This window comes from Anopheles merus, unplaced genomic scaffold (genome assembly GCF_017562075.2).
Source record: "Anopheles merus strain MAF unplaced genomic scaffold, AmerM5.1 LNR4000688, whole genome shotgun sequence".
NCBI classification, from domain to species: Eukaryota; Metazoa; Arthropoda; class Insecta; order Diptera; family Culicidae; genus Anopheles; species Anopheles merus.
Window position 1 is genome coordinate 4,943 of NW_024428268.1, and position 11,392 is coordinate 16,334.

Here is an 11,392-nt window from a genome sequence, read left to right on the forward strand (position 1 = left end):
TTAAAGGGGGCAAGAGCTCCTTCGACCCAGCCTAGCAGAAGCTTGAAAACAATACCCAATTGTATTAAATGTAATAAATCGCTAGTAGCTATACCTTTTATCATGTCGAACTTTTTTAGATCTGTAAGAGGGTTTTCCCTCTTCGATGACCTGTAGAACTGGGTTTTTCTTCTCTCTAATTCCTTATCTGTTCTTGGTGGAGCTGCTGTATCCTCGAAAATAACTTTTTTTGGTGTTTTTAGGGAAGTACCACAGCATTTACATTTTAAACACCCATGTACTCCGTTGTAGTAGCAAACTTCTGCAATAAAATTGTTCAACGAAATTCATACACATTATTAAAATTAAAATAAAAGAGCGATTCCAATTACTCACGTTTAATAAATGCGCGTGCAGGCGAGTCAGCGATTATGACTATAACCGAAACAGTTATTTTTTTTGCCGTTTAGGTTCATTTTGTGATCATGAAGCCTATTTAGTTCCTCCACCAAAGGTCTCAGGAAAGGCTCAACATCGTTTGGTTTAGAAGTGCCGCAAAATATTCCAACCACCATAACAGGAACATTCGGCATATTGTGCAACTGCATTAGTATAGGCCACATCTGTATTGCGCTGCGGTTATATATTGGTATTCCGTCCACTGAAAGATTCAGCTCAAACACATCCTCTAGTACGTCCACATCGCTGAATAAAATAAAAGAAAATACTGATGTTAGAAAGGTATTACACGATTGCTTAAACAATAATTAGTTTACCGAAAATAATGTTGAAACAACATTCAACGCCTTGGTACCACATTTCACCTCCACCAGGAACCTTAGTAATCTGCTCGCTGACGTTAACCGGAGCTTTCAGCAATGTCCTAACATCCTGTGGAATAGATGAAAAAGCAGAAAGAGAAGACGCTTTTCGCAGTATTCCTAGTAAATTATTACTCCCGCTACGAGCAACTTTATTGCGAATAAACCATGTTCGCAAAGAGTCTCGTAGCTTCGCGCTTTCTGGATCAGTTTCCAGGCTCGCCTCCTCCAAAAACTCTGCATCCAAAACTCTCCCTCCAAATACTCTTCCTCTAAATACTCTTCGCCATCAGTATCTTCGTTGTAGCTGGATCCTTCATCGCTAGCACGTTCGTCATCTGTATTGTTTTCGTCCAAATACTCCTCTTCCATTGATGCCACAGGACCTTCACAGGGTTCATTCATAGCAACATCTACAATTAAACAATAAAAAGAGATGTTAGTTGATTTTTTGATTGATTTAAATCAAGCAAAACCATAATAAGTCAAGCAAATACCCTCGGCAGATTGCTGAGCTGCTGGCTGGTTGCTGGGTCCGGCAGGATCATTTTGCAATGCCCACTCCTTTTCAAACTGCTCTTCCAGTTTCGCGGCTTTTTTATAAAGCTCTCCACTTCGCTTTAACTTTTTCGGGAACATTTTCGACGACTAAATCTTCCGTCTGAAATGGCAAATAAAAAAAAAAACAACACTTCTACGGATCTTTTAATGTTCAAAACAGTTTGGCTTTGTTGAACGAATTTTCGATGAGCAAAATCAATTTTGTTTTGCTTTGGCGCAACGTAAATTCGTTCAGCAATTTTTTATAACTTTATCTCTCCTAAAACTGTAAAAGGTTATAGAAAATTTCGAGATAAACGTAAATTGATTCGCAGAGCGACACATGCAGTTCGTGAACAACAAGTGTTTTGGCGCTTTAAAATACCGCGGCTGAATGTCTCACCTCCATCGGGTATCCACATACACCACACAACCCCACACCTCACCATGCAGCACGCAGTTCTACTCACATTAGCAAGATCGGCAGCCGATCCAAAATCCGACCTCACTATCATGTGGTAAGGCATCTCATCCGATCGATGAAGCGCGCCAGATCGTCTCATGAGAAAATTTGGCGCTAGCCAGAATGCTCACCATACAAACCTCTGCAGCTCACCATGGCGATGAGAAAGACAATGCGCGCTCAGTACGGGGGAGGCAGCCAAAGGCAGCGTCTCAGTATGAAACGTCAAGCTGTCATCGGGCTCGCTATAGTGAGATGCTGTCCGATTGTCATTTGGGATTGACAAACGAAAAATAAAAACAAAGGGCTTCTTTTGCCACGCGAAATTTGCATCCAACTTTCAACTTTTTGGACAAAGTAGTACGCCTTGCTTTAGGACATTTTTTCGGTCTCAAATACAGTCGTATCTCGGGGGACACCTGTATTTTTAAAATGGCTATGAGAATTTTGTCAATTTAGTGAATAACGGCTCAAAACTGATTCGATCAAACAAAAGCGTCACAAAAACCTCACCAACGATTTTTTAGGAGAATAAGTTATCATGCCAATTTATTTAAATTTTACTATACATACTTTTACATATTTTTATTTGTATTTCAAAACAATCAACACAATCATTACATGCGAAGAAAAATTTGTTTAAAAACTAAAGGTATGTAAAAAATTGAATTTGGATAATTATTCTTATAAAACTCATAAAATCTTAAAATAAGATATAAAAACACTTATTAAATAACTCAAAAAAAATGTTTCTGTAAAACCTTTCTAGAATATGTTATTTATATTTTTGAACGATTTTTAAATGCGTTAGTTAGCACAAAAACCCTGTTTTTTCGAAGTGTCTTTATAGTCATGGTCCGACCCTAAATTTGTGTTTTCGTAATAATTCGTGTAAAAACGTTTTAAAAAATTTGAAAAAATATACAAAGATACGAAATAGTATTTTGTTTTTATCTATTGTTAGGATAACGCAAACGAACTCAGCTTCCGATCGCAAACGCGTGAAGTAGCAGGTCGTTAGCGGAAGACGAAAACAGGAAGCACGATTATCCGGGCGGATTTGATCGCTCTCTTGATCGGTGAACCAGACAAGCCGGACGTGTTTTTAAACCCAGCGCTACACAATAAGTTAAAGGTTATAAAAAATCCAAAAGACGTTTACCGGGAGCCGTAACATCTATCTCTTAAATATTTTATACAAATCGTGAAAAACGACTACCCATATAGTTGTGCTGTTTAACTTAAAAATTATCAACAAAATTTTACTATTTTGCCTAATTACAGTTATTTGCAAACAATTCCTCTTTAGTTTTTTGCATCAAAAACAATAAAATGATAGAACATATCGAGTACGTTTGATTCAAACTTGACAACGACAGTTTCATACTTCACAAGATAGAGTAGACTGCGTCCAATTGAGGGTTTACGACGCCAAAGTCACACTTGACGAAACCCGATAACTAGTTAACAATGACGCATTGGCTTTGAAAACCCTGTAACATTGCAACAAATAACAATAACATTCTAAAATGTATGTATCTATTAATTTTCATATAAAGTCATCTAGCCGAAACTACCCATTCTATCCAAACTGCTCTAGCTATCAACAACAACAAGGTACAAGGTATTGATACAGCGTTTAACTGACTCTGACTAAGCTAGGACCAAATCGAAATGGACATCTAAAATAACAAAATAATAACACATTACATACACGCTATTCTGGAAAACAAATAAATAGATAAGGAAATAAATAACATGAAACTTCTCATTATCATTACAGTTTTGTGAATGCTGTTAAAAACCATTGTTCGAAAATACATACAGGGTTTTCGAGGATTGCATAGACATGTTCAGCAAGTTGTAGATTTGTTCAGGCATATAATAGACTCTTTCAGCGAGATATAGAATTGTTCGGAAGTAGGCGTTGACATGTTCGGTTATACTGTAGAGCTGTCACTTTCGTATCTCTTGGGCTGCAACTTGCATCATTCTCATCAGGAGGTAAACAAACGGTTTTCGAAAAATATGCTTTTTTCAACTAATTTATGTATTAAACAGCTTGGGGAATGATTATTAGCTACTTTTAGGACTAGAAGAATGACTTTAGAAGAATGAAAAATTGAACCCTGCGGCACAGTGTGTAAACAAACAAATGAAAGCACTACACAAGCCTACTTCCGAACAATTCTATGTCTCAATGAAAGAGTCTATTATATGGTCGAACAAATCCACAACTCGTTGAACATGTCTATATAATCCTCGAAAACCCTATAATTATTGAATAAAAATTTAATACCTTTCATGATAGCTTTTTTATCCATTTTTACAGTTCAATTCAACATAAAATTAACATTATCTTTCTTATGTTGTTTTTACTAGTCTGATCTTTTAATCTTTTAAACCCAAACCAACCTTTGAATAGTGTTCCTTTGGACATTTTTGTGTAAAAATTACCATCACAAACCTTCAATTAGTACCCAAAAGTACTTAGTTGTTTAAACAAATGCAGACTGACCCCGCAGCAATCCAGAAGACCATATTGCGTGTTCATATACTTTCGGATTGTTAATTTACCAATGCTATTTTGAAATCCACTTTTTCTTCTTTCTAATCTTCTTCATCATCTTTGTCACATTGCAGCATCGCGATGTATTACGTGAAGAAATATGCTTCCAAATTAAGCTCCAGTTAATACCTAGAGAGGTTTTACAAATGCAAGAGCTTTTGTTATTAGCTTAATTGTTTTAGACTAAATCTTGATCTTAGCCATGTTTAACTTGAACATTGTTATTTTATTCTTAATAAACCAAATAATCTTTGAATAACAATTGTTGATGGAATACAATTTAATCTTAAATCAACCTTCTAACTATTAGCAATAGCATTGCTAAAAATGAATACTACCATTCCTCGAATTTCATACGTGCTACTTTTAAAGATACTACTTTAATAACTTATTATCCACTCTGTTTTGAACTGTTCTTAACATGCTTTACAACTTCATGAGGTCTTATGGATTTTAGCAATGCAAGGTAACTAGTACAAACTCTTCAAATTGCAGCAATTGAGAGCAGACAAAAAAGAAGGTGTTTTACCTCGTGACTCGGTTGGACCCTGTCATCTACATTTAGAAAGTATCTTCCTACAAAATGCATATCGATCATTATGACAACCTAGCAGACACTGCATTCTCTCAGGTGCATACCATTGCGGAATATGAAAAGAGAGAGGTACAGCGTTCAAAATGATGTAGTCTAAGTCAAGGTTCACATCTCAGAACACTGTTCTGATTTAGTTGGTAACTTTCTTAACCCTGTCATTGACAATCAAAATAACACCATATTACAGGCAGCTGGGCTACACGGGTAGCCAGCGACTTTGGAGGCTTTTAAATTTTGAATGCGTAATCCAATATCGATGCAGTATTGTGATGAAAATTTAATTAACTAAAGTAGTTTTTGAAACTGTACAAAGATTGGTTTCACTTGCTACCGTTTTAGACAAAGCTATAGCATCTTTTCACTCTTGACAGGATTTTTGAAAAATATTACAAAACGTAGAAATTTTTTTAAAGTACTTTACGAAATTTTCACAGCAGAATGGCTCTAATAGTTTGAAAAACTGTGTATTACACGCCAAACACATTTTTTCAGAAAATTTCTACGAGTAATTAAAAAACAAAGGAGTTTCAATTTAAATAAAAACCGGTACATTATGACCCTTCCTGGTAGAAAGACACCAGCATCAAACAAAATTCACACACAATGATTAAATTCAGTCTCTTTACAATAAATATTCAACATAAGTTATCAATAGATACCATTTTCTGAAATTCTGCATTTGTCACAGTTACGTTTTTTTACAACTTGATGACAGGTGTTGTAATGGTTTTGATTCAAATCGAAACTCTTTAACCTTTTTTATGATTCATAGAAAAATCTGAAAAATATGCTAGACGTGTAACATACAGCTCTCAAAACAATTAGAGCCATTTTGTTGTGAACATTTTGTTAAGTAGTTGAGAATATTTTTTTTACGTTTTGTAATATTATTCAAAAATATCCTGTCAACTGTGAAAAGATATCTCTATTATAAAATTCTAGTAAAGGCTGATCAGCGTTACATTCCAGCGGTAGCTTGGAATGGAGAAAAATGATATAAATTACAGTCAGAATTGAATAATTGAACGTTTTGCGTGGTCTCTCAAGATTTTTCCATACATGGGCCTAATTTTTGGTTTAAGCATAGCTAAATAATGTCTTCTTCGACGTGTAAGTAAAGTTCAATAAGCGGTCCAAAGAACTGGATCCGTATGCATGAAAACGTAGGGAGAACATTCATACAAAAAGTAACTGAAACAAATAACCTACTTTAAGGAGTAACGGGTCATGCCGGCCTATACAGGCTTTTGATACCACTTAGAAGGATAGTCAATCCTTGCTAAGAGTGACGGTCCATGGGATGGGCATGTTGTTAAGACGACCGAGTTGACGATAGTACCACGGGACCCCTCGATCCAACAAGAAAAAGAAATAAGAAAACTGGACTGGATGGTTCCATTAGTTAGTCAGATTCAGGTACCATTCAGGTCTCGAAATATAAAAGGAAGCAGTATCAGGGCCCGGAATCAGGATCTGTTCCATGACTGATATGGATTCTTAATAAGTTAAAGGATCAGTATGGAGTTCACTTCCAGTACCGAAAGGTATGTATCTGTTGCAGGATCTGCATGCGGTCAGGATCAGTTTCAGGATCGTTATGGGTTCAGTGTAGGTTCTGGTGTGGGTTCGCGATCAATTCCAAGACTGGTACGGTTTTTGGAGCGATTATACCGGTTTATATACAATTTCAGTACCGGTAGGATAAATGTATCGATAGTGGTGCAATGTGTAGGGGTACAGATGTGCTTCAATAGATTTAAAGAGTCAGCAAGTGAAAATTTTAACACATAGCAAATGGACCATGTTTTTAAAAAACTGTATAGCGATTGTAGACTCAATTGGATATGCGAATTTTGGCTTTTTTGGTAGATTACTTAAATGTAACTCATTTCTGTTGCTTATTCTTGTGAAAACAATATGAAATGTTAACAATATCCCAGAAAAAAATCTACAGTGTCCTGTTTTTACTAATTGCATAACTATGACCACTATTGGAACATGCCTATTTAGTGTACCTTACGTAAATAACTTGATTACACTTAAATTGTCGTATGGAGCACATTTTAGAGCCATACCATACTAGCCATACCACGTACCTATTGGTACTACAACCACTACGTACGGTACGGTACGATACGTACGTTTACCCTATACGGTCAAGATATAGTTCAAATCCGATATGGGTATCAGGATCTGTGAAAGGACCAGTAAGGGGTTATGATCAATTTCAGAATCAGGTTCATGACAAATTCTAACATCTATACCGGAATGGAATCAGTTCCGGCACCAGAATAAGTTCTATAAAATTTTAATGGGATCGGGATTAGTCCCATATGAACATGGAATTTGCGTTGTTTTTTTTTAATCTGTTACACGCATAATAACCTAAGAATTATTATATACCTCAGATTTTATCTTGCGTAACCCTGTAACCGGGCCAAATTAACTAGTAACATAAAAAAACGATTGCAAGTTGAACCAATCTATGCATAGTTATAGAAACTACTTTAGTTAATTCAGATCACTCAGCCTCCGACCTATTTGGTCGTGTGCGGTAATATTACGCACAGTTTATCTTCTCAGCGAGAAAAAAACACCAAAAGAGAAACATTCCAGTTAAAATACGCAGATGCCTAGGCGCTCGGCCACCCGAGATGGCCCCGCGCAATGGAAACATCGCTCGCCGTAGAGGCTCAACGTACTCCCTATACCGGTTTTATAGTATGGGTCAGCGCGCGAATCCAGAGTACACACCTCAGATGTCGCTGAATAACTCATACCAGGGGTCTCCAAACTACGGCCCGGGGTCCGCAGGCGGCTCTCAAGCGCCATTAATGCGGCCCGTGAGTACTGGGTTAAGGTTAAATTAAATAGCTTTCTTTTCTATCTGTTTTTTTACTTCTTAAAGATGAAAACCAAGATTCAATAAAACAAAGCTGCAGAAATTTGATATATTTCAATAGTATTTTCTTATTAAAACGAGATATGAACTTGCACTCATTCTAAAGGTAGCGTTAAAATGGCCCTCAACAAGGTTGATTGTTAGGCAATGCGGCCCGCGAGCTGAAACGTTTGGAGACCCCTGAATTATACGATATCCCCAAGGACGCAAAAACCGACGGCGGCCTGTGTAATCTGAGTTCTCTACAAAGCTCTCTACGAAGCTCTCGTTTGCAGGCTTGTCGAGAGCATCGCTAAAGGCGCCCGAACCATCCGTCACGCACACATCTAAACGTTCTGGTTTCGTCAGCCGCTCACGCATACCAATGTGTTTGCTCCACCCCCTTTTTCGGATTGCTTATAGAAATTATGAGGCTGTTCACATTTGCTTTAAGCACACATTCGCATGCTGTTTATTGAATAATATAGCTCTCCCTTCCCACATGTGTTTTGGCATACTCCCGCTGTGTGAACGCTTTCCCCCTTCCAAATTTACCATCCGTGCGGCGCGTGTTCAGCTGGCTTCAGTTTAGTGATGACGTCATGAACAGGAGCTGCGCGTGTTGAACCGACTTTTGTTAAGTAATGACGTCCTCACAGGGAGCTGAATGAAGCAATAATGAATGTAAGTAGTATGTATTACCATGGAGAGTTTAACACATATGATTAGATCAAAACTTACTTTAATATTTTAAAACTGGAAAACGTTTTCTTTGCGTCGCTCACTTTGAAGTTTGTTGACGAGGCTAGCAGGTAGTCGTTGATAAATAGCGCGCACACCTGTAACTTTTTAGACGCCAAAGGTTAGTTGAACGAAGCTGCACAAGCACACATGTGAGCATGAAACTTACCTCAACAATTTGCTAGGATAAATCATTCCATAACTGAAGAAGAAGGAACGCTGCCCAAAACGTAGACGAGCAAAGTACGTCGCACAAGAAATCGCACCTCACTTCAATACATCCTTCCATAGGGAAAGATCTGGACAGACTGAGGATGCCTAACACCCGGATGAGCGCGATAGCAGAAAAATCATGGTGGATCGAGAGAGATGGCTATACTCGGTGCAGCGATATCCGCTGGTAAATGCATGTGTGTGTGACGAACGAAAGACTTCAAACCCCGCTTCCCCCGTATTTCATCTATAAATTTTCGTCACACGCACACACCTCTACACGGGCGGCGGTTTGCCGTGCAAAATCTAGAGCGAGAAGACAGGGCCTCTCGCTTTGGCACACAGAAAAACCTCTCAACAACATCGGCTCTGCTACTTCCCAAGTAGCAGAGCCGAAGTTGTTGAGAGATTTTGCTGTGTGCCAAAGCGAGAGGCCCTGTCTTCTCTCTCTAGATTTTGGACGGCAAACCGCCGCCCGTGTCGAGGTGTGTGCGTGTGACGAAAAACTATGGATGAAATACTGGGGAAGCGGAGTTTGAAGTCTTTCGTTCGTCACACACACACACATGCATTTACCAGCGGATATCGCTGGACCGAGTCTATCCATCTCTCTCGATCAACCATGATTTTTCTGCTATCGCTCTCATCCGAGTGTGAGGCATCCTCAGTCTGTCCAGAACTTTCCCTATGGAAGGATGTACTGAAGTGAGGTGCGATTTCTTGTGCGACGTACTTTGCTCTTTACGTTTTGTGCCGTGTTCCTTCTTCCTCAATTATGGAATGATTTATCCTAGCAAATTGTTGAGGTAAGTTTCTTGCTGTGTGCTTGTGCAGGTTCATTCAACTAACCCTTGGCGTCTAAAAAGTTACAGATGTGTGCGCTATTTATCAACTGCTAGCCTCGTAAACATCTTCAAAGTGAGCGACGCAAAGAAAACGTTTTCCATTTTTAAAATATTAAGGTAAGTTTTGATCTAATCATATGCGATAAACTCTCCATAATAATACATACTACTTACATTCATTATTGCTTCATTGAGCTCCCGGTGTTGACATCATTACTCAACAGAAGCCGGTTCAACACGCGCAGCTCCTGTTCATGACGTCATCACTAAACTGAAGCCAGCTGAACACGCGCCGCACGGATGGTACCCCGAGCGCGGTAGGAGGAAGGAAGAACGAGAGGAGGAAGAACGGTAAATTTGGAAAGGGAAAGCGTTCTGCCGTCTACACAGCGGGAGTATGACAAAACACATGTGGGAAGGGAGAGAGATACTATTCAATAAACAGCATGCGAATGTGTGCATAAAGCAAATGTGAACAGCCTCATCATTTCTATAAGCAATCCGAAAAAAGGGGTGGAGCAAACACATTGGTATGCGTGAGCGGCTGACGAAACCAAAACGTTTAGATGTGTGCGTGACGGATGGTTCGGGCGCCTGTGGCGAAGCTCTCGACAAGCCTGCAAAGGAGAGCTTCGTGGAGAGCTTTGTAGAGAGCTCAGATTACACAGGCCGCCGTCGGTTTTTGCGTCCTTGGGTTGGGGTGTACCGTCGATCGTAGTGACCGGTACGACAGTAGGAAACGTCTCGTCAAAGCACGGTTTTTGTATTGGTGTTAATGAAGCGCGCGTGTAAAACAGAATGCGAACTCCCCAAGGACGCAAAACCGACGGCGGCCTGTGTAATCTGAGCTCTCTACAAAGCTCTCGTTTGCAGTCTTGTCGAGAGCTTCGCCACAGGCGCCCGAACCATCCGTCACGCACACATCTAAACGTTCTGGTTTCGTCAGCCGCTCACGCATACCAATGTGTTTGCTCCACCCGCTTTTTCGGATTACTTATAGAAATGATGAGGCTGTTCACATTTGCTTTATGCACACATTCGCATGCTGTTTATAGGATAATATCTCTCTTCCTTCCCACATATGTTTTGGCATACTCCCACTGTGTAGACGGCAGAACACTTTCCCCCTTCCAAATTTACCGTTCTTCCTCCTCTCGTTCTTCCTTCCTCCTACCGCGTCTGGGGTATCATCCGTGCAGCGCGTGTTCTGCTGGCTTCAGTTTAGTGATGACGTCATGAACAGGAGCTGCGCGTGTTGAACCGGCTTCTGTTAAGTAATGACGCTGGGCCGCGCGCGATTCGACAGGCTCTTGGCGTAATCCAGTGCGTTGGTTTGTGGCAGTGTTGTGCTGAACGCTGTCCAAAAATGAACCAATAATTAATGTATGTAGTATGTATTACTATGGAGAGTTTTGCGCATAGGATTAGATCAACACTTACTTTAATATTTTAAATCTGGAAAATGTTTTCTTTCCGTCGCTCACTTTGAAGTTTGTTGACGAGGCCAGCATGCAGTCTTTGATAAATAGCGCACACACGCCAAAGGCCAGCAAAGGTTAGACGCCAAAGGTTAGTTGAATGAACCTGCACAAGCACACATGTGAACAAAAAACTTACCTCAACAATTTGCTAGGATAAATCATTCCATAACTGAAGAAGAAGGAACGCGGCCCAAAACGTAGACGAGCAAAGTACGTCGCACAAGAAATCGCACCTCACTTCAGTACATCCTTCCATAGGGAAAG

General features: G+C 39.5%; 1 long non-coding RNA gene across 1 annotated transcript; it reads right to left on the bottom strand.

Moving 5' to 3' along the window:
- Positions 1-213: 213 nt before the first annotated feature.
- LOC121602895 lies at positions 214-1,034 on the bottom strand. Its single transcript, XR_006006531.1, has 3 exons — positions 756-1,034; positions 376-684; positions 214-301 (listed from the first exon to the last, which is right to left on the bottom strand). It is a non-coding gene; the product is annotated as an uncharacterized LOC121602895 (long non-coding RNA).
- Between the last annotated feature and the right edge of the window lie 10,358 nt (positions 1,035-11,392).